Raw genomic sequence first — 11,783 nt, 5'->3', positions numbered from 1 at the left:
CGTGGCTGCCCAGGCCTGAAAGGGAGGGTGGGAAGGTGACCTCAGAGGGAGGATGGGAAGATCACAAGCAAGGCTGACGTTCTTGGGGGGCGGCACCATCAACCAGCAGCCTCAAAGGGCGATGATGACTCGGAGAGGCTGCGAGCGAGGGTTTAGGTAGCGCGGGAGGGAGTGCAGCACAGAGACTTGAGGACATGGGCATCGGTGGGTGGGGAGAGCAAGGACCAGGCGGAGGGGCGAGATCCCAGGTGGGGACTGGTCACCAAGGCGAGAAGCCTCCCTCACCCTCATCGAAGTACACGTCACAGGGGGATGGGCCGTGGGGCGGAGGGTTCTCCCGTGTTCTGTCGGGTTAGCGTCTCTGAGGTTACCGGAACCTGGCAGCCTGTTTCCATACATGGCCCCTAACCCTCACTTCCTTTCCTTGGGTGTAGCCTTTGCAAGACCCACGTCGTTCTATGAGCTCAGGGCAACTACCCGCCGTGGCCCCTGCCACACTGCTGGATTCGTCCCTGTTCATTTGGAGCACCTGCTCCATGGCGTGGTGGCTAGCGTGCCAGCCTCCTGTGGTTCATCAGTGAACACACGATGCCCTCAGTCCCCCTCTCCTTCCCCAGGGGCTGCTCCAGGACCCCTCAAAGCCACCCTTGTCCCTCATCAGAGGCACCTTCCCCCCTGGAGGAAATTCTGCCCTCTTAACGTGAGCCCCCCAACTTCCCTTCTCTTCTGTGATGGGCTGAATTGTGTCACCCAAATCCATTCATTGAAGTCCTAACCCCCTGTACCTCAGGACGTGACTGTATTGGAGACAGGGCCTTTCAAGAAGTCATTAAGTTAAAATGAGATCGAGTGGGCCCTGATCCAATGTGGCTGGTGTCCTTATAAGAAGAGGACACGAGGACACAGACACACACAGACTGAGGGGTGACCACGTGAGGAACATGAGGGCACAGGGAGGAGGAGACATTCACATACAAGCCAAGGAGAGAAGCCCTAGGAGGAACCAGCCCTGCTGATCTTGGACTTCCAGCCTCCAGGACTGTGAGACCATAAATGTGTGTTGTTTGAGCCCCCAGGCATCTCTTCTTCTGTGTCTCCCCCTGGTGAGGAGGCCCTCAGCTTCCTTTTGTCTGTCTACAGCCTCTCAGGTGGGCCCTGGGGGCTCTTCCATCATTCTGGCCTTGTCCTCCGCCCACAGTCTCTCCCATGACCACCTTCCTAGACCCCTCCTCTCCATCCAGAAACCAACCCTTCCTGTGCCCGGGCCTCCTAAAGCCCTCCTTCCACCCCTGTGAACGGTGCAGACTCTGCAGCCCAGCAGCTTGGGTTCAAGTCTCAGTCCCACTGCTTCCTCCAACGTGTGATGTGGTGCAAGTCAGTTACACCCATGCCACTGCCCCACCTGTACAATGGAGGTCGTGACAGAACCTCCACCAGGGGCTGGGGCTTTAATGATCAACATATGTAACGTGCTTGGATCAGTGCCCGGTGCAGACATGCTGTCCAGGTGTGAGTTGTCGGTGTGGCAGTGACTGGCCAGAGCCCCACCCGAGACCCCCGTTTCCCCAGCTGTACCGTGGGGTACATGCTTTCACACACACACTCTCGTGGCAGCCTGGTGGCGGCTGGACAACTAATTCCCACAGTGGCCTGACTGACCCCTGATGAGACCTCTTGCTTGGCATGCATCCACCGGTGGACACCGTGTCATCAGATGCCCCAGGCCCAGGGCGAGCACAGACACAGAGTCACAGACCCACGCAAAACCAAACTTCAAAGAGCCCCAAAGAGCTGCATCGGATGTGGCTGGCGTGGGGGACACCAGGGAGCCTGGGGATCAGCAGTCCTGGCCGTCTTTGTCTGAATGAAACTGACAGACTCAAGCAAGTCATGCTCACCACCCCTGGCCTCCAAACTGCACCTGAGCCCACAAAGGAAGTTCATTTAGAATATTCTGTCTGCAGAACCTCCAGCCACCCTGAACCAAATGTAGCGCCTGAGCAGTCCCCATGCCCGTGGGAGGCCCAGGTGCATCGCCAGCACCCGCCACTGCGGGGTGCTGCACTGTCTTGACATATATCAACTGCTTTAGCCTCACACCCGCCCACGGAGGCAGGTTCTATTACTGGCTCCATTTTACAGACGGGTCATCAGGCTCAGAGAGGATGCCTTGCTTGCTAGTGGTGGCAAAGCTACTAGGGTTCAGACCTAGTTCTGACCCTCACAACTCACGCTCTGAACCACCACACCATTTAGTTCCCCCAGATCCCTGGTCCTCCTCCTCTGTATCACAGCCTCCGGATCTTGTATTCTTGGCCTCCACGGTCATCACCGATAGCCCCTCCTCTGCAGAGAATTAAGAAACAGGCTTCCCATGCTGACACTCCCTTTTTGTTCCCACTTTGAGACTTGCCTTCACGGAGGTCTTTAAAGGACACGGGTGGGTGGTGTGATCTCTGTGTCCTTTAGCGTGCGGAGTGTTAGAATCATCCATGTAGCAGGATGCTGCTGAAGAAGCAGTTCAGCTCACCAACCCCCCAGCTCCCAGACACAGATTAACACCGAGCTGATAATTACCCTAAAAGAAATACTTTCAAAGAATAGCTACAGACTGCAGAGGAGTTTTCTGCTTGGACGGAGCCCAGGGGCAGCTGGCAGGGGAGCAGGAGTGAGAGTTCCAGTCTCCCATCCTCCCACCCCTGCAGCCTGGTGACCTTGAGCCAGGCCCTTCCCCTCTCAGGCTTCAGTTTCTTCATAAAAACCTAGAGGTCTGGTGCTGTGGCTCCACCACTGCCTGACCCCCCTGAAACACCAGCGATCTGATGGGCAAGAGCCACTTCTCTGAACACCCCATGAGTCCCCGTAGAGAGCAAGGGCTCAGCTTCCCTCAGGCTCCCCTGGGCTGCAGGTTTGGGACCCAGAAAACCTTGCTCCATTTAGCTCTCTCTCTCTCCCTCTTATTGAAGCCACTGTTTATTAAGGACCTGTTAGACACTCTATAAATACTACTGCATTTCATCTTTACCAAAAGTGTTATTAGCCCCATTTTACAGCCAAATAAACTGAGGCTTAGCAAAATGGAAAAGCTTGTCCCAGCCAGTGAGTGATGGAACCAGGTTAAAATCCAGATTCCTCTGACTGGTGTACACACTGCCTCTTGGCTCCCTTTCATGGCTCTGAGGAATGACACATTTGTTCCCCCTCCTCTGTGGCTACTGGTGAGTATTCCTGGGTCTCTCCCAACCTGTTCACCTGAATTAGCTCATTTACACTCCTCCACAGCAACATGGAGTTGGTATCCTTGTCACAATTGTACGGAAGAGGAAACAGAGGGTCAGAGAGGTTACTTCTGAGAAAGTGGAGCCCTGGGGGTGCTCATTTCAGGTTTCCTAGTTTCTAAGCCCAGTCTTTGCCATTACACTCCTGGGCCTCTGGTACAAATATACAGCTTACAGAGTTTTGTGCCAACTTTGAGCCAGTGGAGAGTCTGCTCCAGGCTCTGTGAGCCTGGCTCTCAGGACACCAGCCCCCGCAGTGTGCCGGCAGAGCCTGGCCTGGCTGACCCTCTCCTGGGCCCCTGACACCAGTGTGTCTGCAGAGATGCTCCCACATGTCAGAGGGAAGAGAGCAGATCGATCAATTTCATCTGGCATCCCAGGTCAAAGGGACTTGCGGTGACAGAGGGTGGGCATGGGGTAAGCAGGCCCTGGGCAGTCCTTCCCCTGGTCCCCCACCATCCAGACCCAAAATCTGCTGGCGTGTATTCCAAATGTTAGGCAACAAAGTCCCACTGAGGTAGACTTTGGACTCAGCCATGGGAGGTGTGCAGCTCAGAAGGGTCTGTCCACTATCTGCTAATTACGCAAGGAGATAGATACAAGATATGGAGCCCAGGCAGAGAGCGAAAGACAAAATCACAACTTCCCCTGGATCCTAAAGACCAGGGGGCAGAGCTTCCTGGAATCAGTGACCTGGGGGACTTTCCTAACCTCCCTCCCCATCTCCAGACTATCAGCAAGGCTTGCCAGTTTGTAGCTCCGAAATCTGCCTGCCTCTCCCCATTTCCCCTGCCACCGTCCTAATGGAAGCCTTTTATTTTTTTCTTTCACCTGGATCCCACTTCTCCTGGGCCTGAGAGCCATCCTACATACATAAGTACACTCTGAAAGAATCGCCTTCAATCACAGACACGGTCAAGGCGCTCCCCTACCTAAGAACGTTCTTGCTGCCTACTGGCTTGGTAAAACCGAACTCTGATTTGTGCGATAAGCCATGAGGATGCATGCCGTCTGGCTCTGTCTTGCTGTCCCCAGCCTCATGTGACCAGCTCTGTCTCCCAGGGCACACTTCTTCTTTTTCAATTCCTAACACAGAAGCCCCATCCCAGCCCCGGGCCCTTGCACACTCTGCTCTCCCTCCTGGAACCGTTTCTCCACCTTTCTCACAAGGATCAGTTTCTGCCTGAGTCCAGGCCTCCACTTAACTGTCACTTCTTGGCGGTACCTTGTCCACACATGACCACGCCCTCTCCGCGGTTATTCTCTATAACAGCCCCTTTGATTGTTTCTCTCATGGCTCCATCAGTTACAGAAGTGCAATTACGTATGCGTGTGCTGTTGACCCCTCTTGTTCCGGCCTCTCCCCCACTAGAACATGTGCTTGTAAGAGAAGACCCTCATCTGTGCTGGTCCCGCCATGACACTTTCAGTCAAGGGATGATGCTCAGGCACCCCTGTGAATGAATGAATGAGTGGATGGATAAGTGGATGGATGAATGGACCCTGTCTCCTTCTCTGTAGTTCAGAGGTGTTAGACCACACGCTGGCCACCGAGTCGTGGGAATGAACCAGGCTGGGCATCCAGGGCTGAGCCCTCGTGGCCCTGGGGCTAACATGCCAGCTGACCTTGAATAACTCAGCTGACCTTGAATAGCTCAGCTTCAGTTTCCTTTCTCTTTCTTTTTTAAAACCACTTTATTGAGGCCGGACTGACACCCCAAAACCTGTACATATTTAATGTAGACAACTCGATGAGCTTGGAGAGAAGTACACACCCGTGAAACCATCACCACCATCAACGCCTGAACACATCCATCACCTCCCGAAGTTCCCTCCCGCCCCCTTTATTCTTCAAGCTGCAGTTTCTGGATCTGTCAGTAAGGCTGTTGGCCCAGGGGAGCAGTTTCCCTTTTACTGTTGCATTTCATGCCAAAAGCCCCATCCTTAGAAAAACTGAAAATTTCACTCACTTCACATCCACATTTTGTTTATTTAACAAACGGCAAAATGGCATCTGGAGCTCTAACAACCACTCTGGGTAGCAGCCCCTGGGCAGGGCAGCCTTATCTCAGGGAAACAGATTATATGTGAACATTTTTCCTGGTTTCTAAAAGTCCAAGGTTCCAGGCACAGAAAACAATAGAAGCTACGGTTTATCAAGCACGTCCTGGGTACCAGACATTTTGTCCCCGTTCAGGGTTTCTCAGCACTATTGGCATTTGGAGCCAGATCATTCTTTGTGGTGGGTGCTGTCCTGTGCATTGCAGGGTGTTTAGCAGCATCCCTGGTCTCTACTCACTGGAAGCCAATAGCAACCCCCGCGCCCCAGTTATGACAACTAAAAATGCCTCCACACATACCAGATGTGCCCGGCGGGGAAAATCATACTTGGGTGAGAACCACCACTTATCTAATCTTCACAGTCACACCGTGCAAGGGGTGCAGTCATTTGCATCTTATCCGCGAGGAGGCTGAGGCTCGGCCAGATTTAGTGTCATCCCCAAGACGACACAGCAAGGGGCGGGGTGTCCCCCACTTCTCTGCTCCAGAGGCCCTGGCTCCCTCCCCACCACGGTGTCCTGCTCACCCTGGGGCACCTCCAAAGTTTCTAAGCCCTCCAAATCCCATGACTCCAGAGTCCATTCCTCGCCCCTGAGCCCACGGCCCTCCGTCCACTGTGCCTGTACTTACTGTGTCCAGTGGCCGAGCGTGCACACAGCAGACGCGACGGTCGGCTGGGCTCGGTAAAGAGCAGAAGGCTGGCTGGACTGGAGCCAGCATCTGTCACCGACTACAGCGGGGCCCTGACTCCGCCCCTCCCCTGGCCCCGCCCCAGCCAGCCTCACCCTGTCCTGTCCTGGCAGGGCTTCTAGGCCTACCAAGCCAAAGCCATCTGAACTCTGACCAGGGCCGTCTCGTCATTGCCCCGAAAGCCCTACACCAGCCACCAACTGCCAGCAATGGCACGAGCATCCCAGGCAGACCAGGATGGACAGGTGACCAGCTGCCGGCTGGTCCAGACACAGGGAAAGGGACCGCCTCTCAAACCTCCTCCCTTCCTCCAGGCTGATCCCTTTGTTTCCTGCAGCCAATTTGCTGCAGATCTGGAGGAGTGAGGACCCAAGTTCTTCAAAGGCTTGTGCGCTTACTAGACTCATGGACTCCCCGTCGCCAGATCCTGGTGGAAATTAGATGGATTGAGAGGGTCTCACAATGGCTGAGATGAGGGGTCACTGTATCCACCCCTCTTACTGCACTCATAACTGAACCGAGGCTCAGAGAGATGACGGAACTTTTCAGAGATGTGCATCAGTTAGGGACAGGGTGGGGCTGAATGCCCAGGTCGCTGGCTCCAGGGCCAGTGCTCTTTGCTAAGCAAAGGTCTGTCTCCAGGATTTCTGTGGGCTCACTTGGACTGTCCTTTTCTACCTTGAAACTGGGGCTTCAAAACTCAGCCCCACACTTTCAAGAACATTTCCAAGTGCTAGGGTGTTGGCTCAACCCTTGTTTCATTTCCAAGGTCCCCATGCCTGGGGCTTCCTAATACCGGGGTATCCAGTGTGTGGCCATGACCCAGAGGTTGTGTGGGTGACGGTCGCGTGTGGAGTTGGTGGAGGAAACAGAGGGCCAGGCGGTACCCAGAGGAAGCGATCCTGACGCTCAGCACCCAGGGTCGCTCCACAACCTCTGAGATGTCCCCCTTCTCGCTCCCTGATTCTGGGCCCAGTTATGGCCCATTATCTCTTTTAGTCCTTACAACCACCCTGCAAAGGGTATAATACTGAACTTTATCTCAACCTAGAGATAAGCACAGTCACTACCAGGCATCAGGTGCTTGCTTTGTGCTCCCTGCCCTCGCAACGCGCTAGATGATGGGCACCTGCATCCCCATGGAATCCGTGAGAAGACGGAAGCTGAGAGAGGTTAGGTGATCAGCCCAAAGGTACACAGCTAATAGGGAGAGGCATTAACAAGGAGGAAGTAGGTCCCTTCTGTCCAGGTTTTGCTTTCTGTCCATTGTGCCATGTGACATAAGCAAGAGTCCTTCATCTCATAGTCTAGAGATTCCCAAACTATGTTCTATAAGGAGGGAATCACTGTTACCTACTTTTGTAGGATGGATAGCAGTTCCCCAAAGATATCCACATCCTAATACCCAGAACCTGTGAATGTGACCTTATATAACAAAAGGGATTTGCAGATGTGATTGAGTTAAGGATCTTGAAATGACGGGGTGGGGGTACTATTATGGATTTCCCAGGTGGGTCCTAAACATAACCACAAGGGTCCTTCCTTATGAGAGAGAGAGAGAAAGAGAGAGAGAGAGAGGTGGGAGATCAGAGTCAGAGGAGGCGATGTGATCAGGAAAGCAGGAGAAGAAAAACAATGTGATGTGAGGCCGTGGGCCAAAGCACTCCAGAAGCAAACCCTGCCAACATCTTGAGGTTGGCCCAGGAACCCATTTGGACTTCTGACCTCCAGAACTGTAAGAGAATAAATTGTGTTGCTTTAAGCCACTAAGTGTGTCATAATTGGTTACTGCAGCAACAGGAAACTAGTATAATACTCCAAAACAGGTTCCCGATGAAACTATGTGGGAAAGATGGGACTAAGCAGATGCTGAAGAACTTCTCCAGCCCATGTGCCTGTCTGTGGAGACACCCCACGTACCATGTCCCAGTCCTTACATTTTAAGGACTATCTTGAGAATTTGGGGAACGGGGCAAACCCTGACTGCCTATTGTCACTCAGAAGGGTTCTGAAGGAACGGGGGCTAGGAATGGGTACTCTTGGAAAAGTTTCGAGGGTGTCTCAGGGCATGGATTAGTCTGCTCTGGCTGCCAGAACAAAGTACTGCAAACTGAGAGGCTTAAACAGCGGAAATGTGTTTCTCACAGTTCTGGAGGTTGGAAGTCCAAGATCAAGGTGATGTCAGGGTTAATTTCTGGTGAGATCTGTCTTCCTGGCTTGTAGATGGTGCCTTCTTGCTGAATCCTCACACAGCCTCTTCTGTGTACATATGGAGGGACCGAGAAAGAGGGGGAGAGAGAAAGCGAGGGAGGAGAAGCAAGCTCTGGTGTCTCTTCCTCTTATAAGGATACTAGTTCAGTGGGATTAGGGCCCCATCCTTATGACCTCATTGAACTTCTATTACATCCTTAAAGGCCCTTTCTCCAAATACAATCACGTTGGGGGTTCAGGCTTCAATATATGAAGTTTCAGAGGACACAATTCAGTCCATGACAACTGGGGTGAGAGAGTAAGATGGCCAGTGGCCAGAATATGGGAATTTAAAGGACCCGGTAAGTCATGCTAGATTTATTTTTCCATTGACCTCAAGAGCAACAGAGAGCACCATTCCCAATAGGCAAGTCTCACACTGGGCAGAGCTGGGTTCTGTCACCCCCCTGAGTGTGTGTGTGACAATGTGGAACAGAAATGCCTTTCAATGGGGGCTCTTACTATTCCACCTGCCTGGTCCCCACCACCGTCAGCCCACTTTACCTGTTCAGGTGACTTGCTAGCTCTGGCAGGCATGTGAAGTTGTGACCCTGCTTTAGAGGAGAGTTGTGATCAAAGATAAAATGAAATAACAATAATGAACATTTGTGGAACAGCAAAGATGTGTGCTTTACATACAGAACCTCATCCAGAATCTACAGTAGGCTTATGTGTTAGGTAGCATCATTTCCATTTTACAGGTGAGGGAACTGAGGCACAGAGGGGTGGCCAAAGTCCCACAGCATGTCATGGGTTCAACTGTGTCCCCCCAGAATTGAAGACTTAACCACCAGTATCTCAGCATGTGAACTTATTTGGAAATAAGGTTGTTGCTGATGTAATTAGTTCAGATGAGGTCATACTGAACTAGGGTGGGTGCTTAATCCAATAAGACTGACGTCCTTGTAAAAGGGGGAAATCTGGACAGAGACACACACACAGGGAGAATGCCATGTGAATATGAAGGCAGAGATCTAGAAGCCAAGGAACACCAAAGATGGCCAGCAAACCCCCAGAATCCAGGGGAGAGGCCTGGGACAGATGCTCCCTCACAGCCTCAGAAGGAGTCAACTCTGCCATCACCTTGATCTTCTGGCCTCCAGAAGAGTGGAACAGTACATTTCTGTTGTTAAACCACTCAGATGTGGTCCTTTGTTAGAGCAAAACTAATACACTAACCAAGTAGTATACTCAGTCATTGGTAGATTCCAGGTTCAAACACAGGCATTCTGACTCCAAAGTCCAGGTTCTACGTTCAGATGCTCTGTGGCCTCTTGATAACTCCTGGAAAGCGTTTGTCACTGTGCCTTGCTCATTGCAGGCCCACAGAGCTTGGAAACCATTAGTCTTAGACCTGCTCTATCTCAGAAAAGGACTCCTCACCTTCCCAGGCAGCCAGGGATGGAGCAGACACCCTCCTGCCCTCCACATGTTCACACGTTCACGTGCTCAGTCAGAGCTAGCGGCTCCCAGGCCAGTATCTTCCAAGGATCCCACGTCCATCCACCACCCCACCCCCCACTGCTACAGCTGCTGTGGGATTACACGCCCACTTACAGGTGCAGAAACTGAGATCCGGAGAGGTTCGAGCTAGCCCCTCAGCACAGGTAACGGAGAGGCTGGGACTGCAGGCTTTCTGTCTCACCCCAAATTTCAAGTGCCTCTTCCTCCACTGAGGAAATCCCTCTGGCTTCCTGGCTAGTGGCCAATCTCCACTCAGTAACTCTTTGTTGAATGAGAGAATGAACAACCAAATGAACCCATGATGCTTCTCTCCACACCTGCTTACGAGGGCCATGAAATTCGTCCCTCCACTGGCACCTGGGTCCCCCAGGCTCCACGATGACACTCATGACACTCACTTGCCTCCCTCTGCCCTCCCATCACAAAGTACAAAAAAGATTTCGCCTTTCCTGCCAGAGGAGAATGACAGAAATCGCTAGCATACCCGCCCGGTCCCAAAGAAGTGTGCCTCCCAAGAGGTGAAACACAGGTCACACACAGCCCCGTAGATCTCTTTTTTCAATGCTCCAAAAGGGCATTTTGAAATCTGAGAAGCTGGACTAAATATTTACCCAATCAATTCCGGGGATGTGTCAGGGGGTGGTGATGCAGAACAAATAGCTCGAGGACCTTGCTCAGGGCAAGCCTTTTCCATTCATTCATTCATTCATTCATTCACCAACTATTGGTTGGGCCTCAGCCACATGCCAGACCATACGATCAGCGCTGAGGCCAGTTACTGGGGTGAGTGAAGAGAATGCAGGGTGAACAGGGTCCTGCCTCTGAGACGCTCCTTCTAAGGGGGACGAGGGTTGGCCGGGATGCGGGGCAGAGATTAATGTCAGCCAATCATGTCTGTTGGTAGGAGGACAGTCTGCCTTAAGGAGGGGAGGAGGCGTTTGTTGGAAATCCTGGTAGACCCCCAGGGATGGGGAAGGGAGCGTTCTGGGTGATGGGGGTCTGCGGGGACCAGAGGCCCGAAGGTGGGAAGCTATGGGCAACCTGGAAAGACAGCAAGAGTTTCCGTGACTGCAGTCATTGGGTCCGTGAGAGCAACAGGAGGGGCTGGGGCACGAGAGGCAGGCAGGGACCAGATCAGGGAGGACCTTGACTGCAGTTAGAGGAGTGTGAACTTTATCCTGCAGGCAATAGGGAGCCACTGAGTCCTTCTGAGCAGGGGAGGGATGAGCTAAAGCAAAATGATGAGGCATCACCCGCAAGGCTAAACTGGGGGGTGACTGCCTCCCTTTTCTCACCTTTTTCACACCAGGGCTTCACTGTCACACATCACCCCAGCGGTGTCGTTGCCATAGTAACCCTAGGCCTGCATCTTCTTGCAGGTTTGTCTGGGACTCTTAAATCCACCCACCCACCCCCTGCCTCTGTAGGGGCCGGCGGGGGAGTGCGTCAGCCTGGGCCTGACTTTATTTCTTGCCTGGCTGTTAAAAAACAGAAGCCAACATCCCAGCAGGCGCAGGGGGAGATGGACCAATTAAACCAGGGGGCGGCAAGGGGCGTGTGCATTCCTCTGAGCCTTGGAGGGCTCTGGGTGCTGAGCACTTGCAGGTCCTTGACCCTGTAGCCTGGAGCTGGTGTGATTAACTCTGGGCTGGTCTTGCTGAGCGATGTCCTCCTGTGGGACCTTCCATCTGTCGGTGACTCCTGAGGCTGCGCCGACGAGCTCAGAGCCGTGTGGCAGAGGCAGACTCCTCAGAGCCATCATTTCGTTTAATCTGTACAACTACCCTGGGGGGTTTCTGCCACTTTCCGGGGTGGAAACCTGTTCAAAGAGGTTAGATGATCTGTGTGAGGTGTCATAGCCCTGAGGAGCTGGATGTCAGAACACACCAGTCTGGTACCACCCACATCCCTCACCTTCACCAACAACTTCTGCCCCGGATCCTCAGCAGCTTCTGCGTCCCTCACTCCAAATCCAGAGCTGCTCAAACTCAGCCCTCCAGGCCAAGTCCTCCTGCTTGTAACAGACAAGCCAGCCCTGGA

The sequence above is a fragment of the Hyperoodon ampullatus genome, assembly GCF_949752795.1.
Source record: "Hyperoodon ampullatus genome assembly, chromosome: 3".
Lineage (NCBI taxonomy): Eukaryota > Metazoa > Chordata > Mammalia > Artiodactyla > Ziphiidae > Hyperoodon > Hyperoodon ampullatus.
This window is presented reverse-complemented; position numbering follows the sequence as displayed.